Genomic DNA, 9,255 nt, shown 5'->3' with positions numbered 1-9,255 from the left:
GATAGAAACATTCCTATACTGTATGGACAGTCAGAGGATGACCAGGCTACAGCTGGGGGAAAAGGGACGGAGTGACTGCACTTGGGAGACCATGTCCTCCTCTGCCCTTTGTGCTTTCCATGCCTGGGGAACAGGGGGATATTTTTGGAATATTATTTTAAATAGCAGGGAGGAGCTCTCAGGTTTCATTTCATCTGTTGGGTCAGGTCTGCAGTGCCAGTCAAGCTGTAACTGTCAATTATAAAAAGGACTTCAACATGGTAAAGAGCAAAGGAAGGGACAACACCCTCTGCACCTGCAACATACCTGCAGCAATCCGTGTCTTCACCATTAAGCCCATGCTACTGCAATTACTGCCTGGTTGTGACTTATTTGCTTGAAACCTATTATGTCAGCTTAGTCAGATCAGCTCAGTAGTGCTTTGCTCTCAGTACTTCAGTCCCCGAGGGAGAGAAAATGGATTCCTCTATCTAGAGGGAACTGTGGTCTTTCTGACAGCATGCAACTGCCCATGAATTCATGCTATAACGGGCATCACCTACATCCTGAAGCCTCTACCCAAGCACGTCCTTGCAGACCCCATGCACCCCAGTAAAGGAAGATTAATAGGAGGCACAGCTGAGCCCCCACCCCTCCTCTCTGGGAATCACTTCCATCTGTGCTTTCCATTTTGTCCCCCCTCCACAGCCTACAAATCTTTCATCAATTCCATTTTTACGCCAACTTCCGCTGCTGGAACAGCTGATCATCATTCAGCTTGATCAAACAGGGAAGATGGCCCTGAGATGCACTGAACATCTCTGTCCATATCTAGATAAGGGGTGGGGATGGCTTTGAAGATCTGTAGAGATAAGGGAGTTGAGTGGTATCCCCAGTTGACTTTTCTTGAGAAACGCATTTGAATGTAATCCCACACAAACTCCAGCATCAAGAAGGGTGGAAATTGGATAAATGGGATCAACTGTTCTCGTGGTATCATCCATTCCCACAAGCATGCAGCTGCAGTGAAACCACACCAGGAGATAAGGAGGCTTCCCACTTCAGTGATAGGAAGGCTTTGGGGCTGATGATTTTATGTTTTTTCCTCTTTCTCCCTCCAATTCAAATGTTTTCTTCAGAAGACAACAGGGAGACTTCTTCCAAAAATATTGTGAAATTAGTTATATGGGAAAAGTAATACATTTACTTTCTGATTTCCAGGGATGTATATCATGTGTACTATTACAATGACCCAATTTGCCCGAAGAAGTTAGACTCAGGCATGATGACCAAGTCTGTTTCTGAAGAGGCTGAGCAGCAGCAGCTTTGTACAAGGTAAACTGCAGCACCTGGAAACAGGAGGAAAAGGCTGGGCTCAGGCAGTTTAAGCCAAGTGCTTGTCTTATCATGTATCTTTGCGTTTCTAACAGCTTAGAGATCTAAAAATGCATCTGTTCAGTCAGCTGTCACCTGCTCAAGGTTTCCTCATTTTCCTTTGCTATGCACTCTGCCTTAGATGATAATTATTTTCCACAGACACACAGTGAGACCTCACTTAGGCTCCGTGTATCATTATCCTCCCCCACCATAGCCAACATCCTTCCCACAATGGGTACAGCTACATGGGCATACACACACATCCCCTTCCAAAAAAAGATTTTGTCCATTAAGCTAACATCAATTGTGTTATCTGGAACTAATTTTGCTGCAATACTTGCTGGACATTCAACAGAAATATGAATGCTATGAATACCAGTTTCATGCTCAATGGAATAGCTGATGGCTCAGCTTGGATCTAGAAGCATTTTCCTCCCCAGTGCCCCAGCTGGTGCACTTACAGTGGCCACACTTTAAAAGACAGCATGTTCTGCAGTGCTTAACGCCCTCCAACAAATAGCATGCGGTCTGCTGGGAAGTGCTTTTTGCTTGGCCACCAGATCTGCCTCCTCACAAGAGGGTTGCAGGAATGGGAGTGTTGCACAAGAAGTCTATTTCAAAGCACCACAGTGTTTCGAGTATTACCTAGAGACACAGAATGCAAATTTAAAAGCAAAACCTGCTCTACTATATCAGTGGGAAAGTCGCCAGCAGCAGCTGCAGAGGCCAAATTAGCTGTTTTGGCAGCAGCAGAGGAGTCTATTTTGCACATTCAGATAGATACAGATACTGTGTCCCACCTAGGCTGGGAAAACCTCCAGAGCGTTGGAACAGAAGAACCTTAACATGAAATGTAGACTTAGGAGGACTCACTTTCTCAGTGCGTTATGGGTGGGAAACCACAGTGGAGAATTTAGCTCTGAAAAGAAAGACAACTTCTGCTGCTGGGGATTTGCAATCTAAAAACCAAGCTGGGACAACTCACGGACAGACTTTGTGCAGTTAATGGCTGAAGTTTAACAGTTTCCTGCCTGCAAGCTGAGCCAGGGTAACCCTCCCTGAGCGTGCTTCTGACTCCAGCAAAAGGCAAGGTAACCCGACCTAGCTTAAGGAGCAGGAAGGCAGATTGCATCACTCCGCAGCTGGTGCGTGTGAAGAGCAGGGCTGCGTTGCTGCAGCTCTTCTTGTGCACAGAGACTTGTTAAAGTCAGCCCAGCTGCCAGAAAAACAAAAACAAAGAATGGGTCTGTCCTGGGCCAGGTGAGCTGTTTTGGATCAGGGGACAGAACTGTCTCCTGGAAGGCCTGTAGTCCTAGAGCAGCAGCTCGCGTATCTTACCATGTGCCAAGGTGGGATGGCAGATGAATTTTTTTCCCCTTTAGAACTGATTTGCAGTGGCTGAGCAGAGCACCTAACTGCTTCTGCAGAGCTCAGAGACTGATCTTGGCAAGCTCTTGCCAAAGAATAAAAACCCAGAACACGTTCCAGCCACGCAGGTGGCCTGCTTGAGTTCTCTCCCAGTTATGATCCCACTGAGTTTGATGAGTTACAGAGTCCTGCAACTCCATACCTTGATCATACTATGGCAGGGACAAATTATTTCTCCATCAACTCTGAACACCTGAATCCCTTCCAAAGCATGAAGGGGCCAGTGATGAGTAGTGCCAGTGACCTCACCTGGAGTATTGCATCCAGACTGGAGTCCTCAGTACAGAAGAGACATGGACTTGTTGGTGCATATGCCCAGAGGATGGCCATAAAAATGATCCAAGGGATGGAACACCTCTCCTATGAGGACAGGCTGAGAGACTGGAGCTGTTCAGCTGGAGAAAGCTCCAGGGAGACCTGAGTGAGGCCTTTCAATATCTAAAGGGGGGCTATAAGAAAGAAGGGGACAGACTCTTTAGCAGTGTCTGTTGTGACAGGACAAGGAGAAATGGTATCACACTACAAGAAGGGAGATTTTGATTGGATATAAGGAAAAAAGTTTTTATGATCAGGGTAGTGAAGCACTGGAACAGGTTGCCCAGAGAGGTGTTGGATGCCCCATCCCTGGAGACATTCAAGGTCAGGCTGGACGGGGCTCTGAACACCTGATTGAGCTGTAGGTGTCCCTGTTCTCTGCTGGGGAGCTGGACTAGATGGCCTTTAGTTGTCCCTCCCAACTCAAACAATTTTATGGTTCTTTGATTCTGTGACTCTGAGGACTTGTCATGGCTTGTACCTCTACCTTTGGGAAAGTAACCCACGATAGTCTCCAAAAAATACTTACGCCCATCAGCCACGTTTTAAGATGAGCTCAGCACAAAGTTGTGGTTGTGTAAATACAGCATTAGCTTCAGTTAGGACTTCACAGATGGATCGTCTTTTGAATGGGAAGACCCTCAAAGCAGAAAGCTTTTTTTTTTTCCTGCAGAGTTTTAAATATATTTTAAAACAAACATCAAGACACTTGGTATATATTTTTAAAGATAGCTCTTGTATTGCATAGATCTTCCCTCTGCTTTACAAGAAGAAGGTTGCCTCTGCTGACTGAGATTGAAAAAAAGAGGAAACTACAATCAAATGAAAATGGATTTCCCTCTGACTTCATCCATCCTGTTGCAGGTACCAGCATTATCTGCTGTCCATGCAGCTACCACCTGTGGACTGATGGGAAACACCTTATAGAGTATCACTCCTGGGCTGCCTCTGGGCTTCTTCACTTTGTACAGAATCTGCCAAGGGCTGGGCTCCCACTGCCTGGAAAAAGACAGAAGAGCCTACAGATGTAGTAGCTGCTCATCATCAGTTCGGCACAGTGTGTGCTGAAAATCCCCTCCTTGTAACAACAAGGGATGCTGCTGTGACTCCTTGGCACCTTCTCTGCAGATCCACTTGCTTCCTGGAAAAATCAGGCAAGCTCTACTCCACTGCTGTCCAAGAAAGCCGAGATGCTTTATTGCTTCATTCCCGTGCTGCCTTTAGTTTGTTAATGCTTTCATGTGAAAACAGCGTGACACATGGGAACCTTAAGTTGATACTCTATTTGTTTCCTCTCTAAAGTCACTTCTTGGTGAGGGAGTGAAAGGTTACAACCAGTGGATGGCTGCTGACTCCACGGGTTACTCTTCTAAAGCAAACCAACGCTGGTTTTTATTTCTGTTTATCTGAAGCTTGCAGAACGCTACGCGCCATGTAAACATCACAAGGCAGCAAGGGGGAAGCTGAAAGGGAGGACCGACCACTGTGATGATGTCTGCACACAGCAAAGGGAAGCAGAAAAGGAGAATTAAAAACTGTGATTTCTGGGCCATAAAATCTTTGCCTCTGCTGGAGCTACACCAAGCCTGGAAGGGTGAAGCCAAGGCCCCTAAGATATGTCTTCATGTTATCTGCTGGAAGGGAAAAGCTCAGAGGCACAGTGGTTTTCAGCAGTAGGGCTGATCAGAAAACAACATCTCTTTTTCAGGCAACTCCTCATCAAAACAGAAAAAGGCTATAAAAATGTCTTGTACGTATTTAGATTTAAAGCTCTGGCATTAAGGTTGCCTGTGAGCAGTGATATGCAAGGCAAGGGAAAGGTGGTTGGTACATCTGTGCCTGCTCAGCACCTCCTGGGAGCAAAGGGAAGAAATTGCCACCTGGCCCAGGACTCTTACATATCTGCAGACCTGGATCTCAACATGATGGGCAGCTTCTCCATAACAAAAAGGCCTGGCACAACAGCATCTTTTCAAAGGACTGGCAGCACCAATTACTCAAAAACTACAACTTAATCTTGATATATACATTTGAATGTCTTCTTAACCAAAGCACAGGGTATTTTGTGTCTGCCTTTTGAGCCGTGGGTGCACATGCAGGACCCACCCCACAGCTTCTCCCTGCAACTGTCAGGGCTGCAAATGTGCATCCTGGGTTTAAACTGAAAGCTGAGCGTCTCACCCCAAAACTATGCTCCAGAAAGTGGGGCTGCCAAAGCAAGCCAGCTACCACCAGATTTATGATAAAAGGCAGAAAGCTGGCAGTGGCCCTTCCAGCCAAGAATTCTTTGTGGCTACAAGTCGCCAGCTGAATCTCAGCTATGTGGATTTAGAGACAGAGATCAGTACGTCCAGCTGCACAGCAACAGGCCTTAACTGCATGAACCCAAGAAGGCTGCTCTGCTGTCCCTGCTCACGGCCCAATAGAGGGCAGTGGTACTTGCACAGCATCCGTCAGATGCTCAAGAAACAGAAAACAAGGCTGAAATAGTGGAAGTCTGAAATGCGAAGGATAAAGAATAGATGGCAAAGGATAAAAAGCAGCAGAAATGATCGGTAATTACAATTCTTCCTCTCCTGGTCTGAGTTCAAGCATGTGGGCCAAGTAGCCCTATTCAATTAGAGATGTATTTGGGAGAGGTCCCATGCAGAGCTGCAGCGCTATTCCTGGCCACGCTCTGGGTGAGCTATGCAGGCAAAGAATGTGTGCTTCAGGAATGCAGCTGGACAGGCTGTGTTTAGGAAAAACTGTGTAACCTACCAACAGCCAGAATCGGAAATCTCTAATAACAATTCTCCTCTGCTCATGGGAGCTTTTAGATGGCAAATTGTCCCACTGCCCATTGCAGTCTGCTCCTGTGGCTGCACAGATCGCTGGCCACCCACCAGAGCCAGTCATCACTGCCCAGCTTGGTACAGTTTTCCCATCAGGCAGTGATGCTGCTCGTTGCATCCTGCTGACGCTGCTGGGATCATGTTTAGGTACACAAAATACAGAGCGAGCCAGGCTGGAGCCTGCCACAGACCTGGAAGTGAACATCCCGAGATACTCTTGTGGGTTCTTCATGGAAACCAAGTGGTCAGGCTTTGGCTTTTGTAGAAAATAACTGCTAACGCAGCACAGAGCTGTCTTCTATAGACAAAATAAGCTGTCTTCTAAAGCAGGTAGTTCTCCTTTATGTTAGAAACACGTAAGAGGAAAGAGGAACAGCGAAGGGGCATGGTTAAATCTCGCCAGGAGCAACTTCCCAGGCTGCTTCCCCTGTTGTGGCTTTTATATCACAACCATGAAATCTGCATTTGCTTAACCCTAGTGAGAAAAACAGCAACTTTCCCCAGAGCCAACTGGAGGGGTTGATGTGCTGTTGGTCCAGCAGGAAGGGTTTACCTTCAGGTTCCCCCCTGTCACATCAAAGGGCGGCTCAGAGCGGGCAGCGTGCCCGATGGGCAGGGCTGCAGTCCCCTGGCACCTTCCCAGACCTTGCCTGGGGCCACCTTTGGAAACTGCCCTGCCTTCACGCAATGGAAACAGCTGCTTTCTTCAGGCTGCCGGGGAAACAGAAGAGTGGAAATGTAACACTCTGTTCCCTCCGTCCGTGTCCTCACCTTCCCTGTAAGACTGTAAGAGGCTGTCTGTCCATCCTCAGCAGCAGGCTTTACCCTTGAACAGTACCATCCTTCTGTTTCTGAAGGTTTTAGGAGGCAGGAAAATTAAATGCTTGTGGGCTGCAAAACTGAGTACCCAGTGTTAACCACCTCCCTTCACAGGCATCCAGAGAAACAGAGCAGTGGGCAACAGGAGGAGCATCAAGGAGAGGCACAAAGCTAGATCCCCTGAGTCTGCAGGCAGTCAGGCAGCAACGCACCGAGGGCCACCAAACATCAACTCCAGAAGCCACAGAAGACACCACGGTGCCAATAACAGTGCTCAGACCCATTTCAGAGCCACAGCTGTGACGTGCCACAAGAAGGACAGAAGAGATGAAGGGCACGGTCACTGTGTGATGTCCCCAGGGTAATTATAAGAGATCACTGGTTATTCTAGCAAGTCAGCCATGATCCACACTACAAAGCTAGCCCAAACCAACCCCACTGATGACCCCCACTGTAACACCCCAGGAGCTCAGTGCCTTTGGGTGCTCTTTGCTCCTGCAGCAGCTGTGGTGCAGCCACAGAAGCCAAACAGCACAGGCTTTGGCGCTTTGCTGCCCCACAGAGAAACCTGTTTCATGCTGGATCATCACCCAGGCACTGTGCAAGCACTGCTGGCCATTCGCCACCTCAGCGCTCTGCTTCTGCTCTCCTCCCTTGTGGAACTAAATGTCAGAGAACTAACAGTTCCTGGCTACAAACTCCTGGGCTGGACACAGCGGGCAGGAGGTGGAGACACCCTTTGGCATGGAAAACATATATTTTCTATGTAATCAAGTGTCCACGACTGCCATCAGCTAAACTGTGCCTGACTTACTACGAGCAAGAAAGAATTCCTGGATATCCTTCTAATTTCTCCTGCAAGGCACGTGCCCCTGGGGCTGTACCTCACTGCAGCCAGTGTGCTGACATTGTTCTGCTGCTGGCTGGCTGCAGGCAGCACACTGCTCCTTGTCCTGCTGCACAGGGAACTGCCAGTTCTGCCACGGCTTTCTGCTCTGTGTTATCTGTCCTAACCACATCACCCTGTGTTTCAGGGTATGGTTCTTTCAACAGATGTAAGTCAAGGGCTGTGTATTTTTTTTTTTTTCCTGAATATTGCTTAATTTGGAGTTTTCACAGCTGCTTGCAGGTGTTTGCCCAGGACACCGTGCTGTTCTCCCATCAAGCAGAGAAGTGTGAGATGGTGAACACTGCCCCAGTTTAGGCTGCAGCTGGTGAGAACAAAGCTGTCCTCGGGGCCAGTTCCGTAGCCTGAGTCTTAGAATCATAGAATCATTATGGTTGGAAAACACTACTAAGATCACCTAGTCCAACCATCAGCCCATCCCCAACCATGCCCACTGAACCATGTCCCTCAGTGCCACATCCACATGGTTCTTGAACACCTCCACGGTCAGTGACTCCACTTCCTTGGGCAGCCTGTGCCAAAGCCTCACCACTTCTTCTGAGAAGAAACATTTCCTGATGTCCAACCTAGTCCTTGCTAGAGATCCACACAAACAGCCCTATCACCCCAGAAACCACCACCAAGCCTCCATTCAGAGAGACGAAATCTTCAACCCAAAGGTGACAAAGGAAACATTTTGCACCCATATCCTGCTGGGATCCAATTCCCTTAGCCTTCCAGCACCCCCAGCTAGGCAGTCTCCTACCACCAGGCCTTGTGAGGATGCGCCCAGTGACTGCCCAGGGAAAACCAGCTCTGATCCGGCACTGCCGGGGCTGCCAGCTGCCTACCTGATGAGTACACACAGTGCAATGCTCACGGGACAGGCAGGCAGGAACTGCAGTGACTTCATTGCAGCTGTGACCTCACTCACCCTTCGATGGGCCTTCATCACATCGTTTACTCCTTTTCTTTGCAGAGTGGTGTGGTAGGACTCGCCTGCCTGGTATGAGGATTAACTCCCACCAAGTAATGCTTTAAAGATGAGAAGTGCATGTGCTGACAGGCAACATGGGTGTTACTGCTGCGCCTGCCTTCTGCCCACCTAGGCAGGCAGTGGGTTCCTCACCTTTCCCATTGGGTGATGGAAGCAGCCTCAGCCTGCGGTGTGGGCAGGATCCCATAACGTATGCTCTCACCTGTAAGCCACAAGACTCTCATTCTTCCTAACCCAACACTTCACATCGCTGCCCAACGTTTGCTCAGAAGGAGAGTTCCTGGCTTTCCTTCACCACACGGTTACCACACCAGCAACTCACCCTGAGCCCCCTCACCTGTATGAACCCGAGTGAGTCACACCCAACAGAGAAGCACCTGCTGCACTTCTGTGAAACACTGCTGCTGGGTTTTGTCTCACGCTGCCCTGATGCAACATCCTTCACCCTCAGAGCTGATGTCTTGCTGTTACCTTGGCCCTATGGTGTCTACAGGCACTGACACAGTGTATGCACAGGGCCAAGTCAAGGTGCCACCCCAGGGAGCTTCTCGCCAGGTGCCCCCAGGCTGTGCAGCCACATGTTGTTGATATAAAGTATAATAAGCAACAACTGGGGGGGA

The sequence above is a fragment of the Gallus gallus genome, chromosome 2, assembly GCF_016699485.2.
Source record: "Gallus gallus isolate bGalGal1 chromosome 2, bGalGal1.mat.broiler.GRCg7b, whole genome shotgun sequence".
Lineage (NCBI taxonomy): Eukaryota > Metazoa > Chordata > Aves > Galliformes > Phasianidae > Gallus > Gallus gallus.
Note: the sequence above shows the minus strand (reverse complement) of the source record.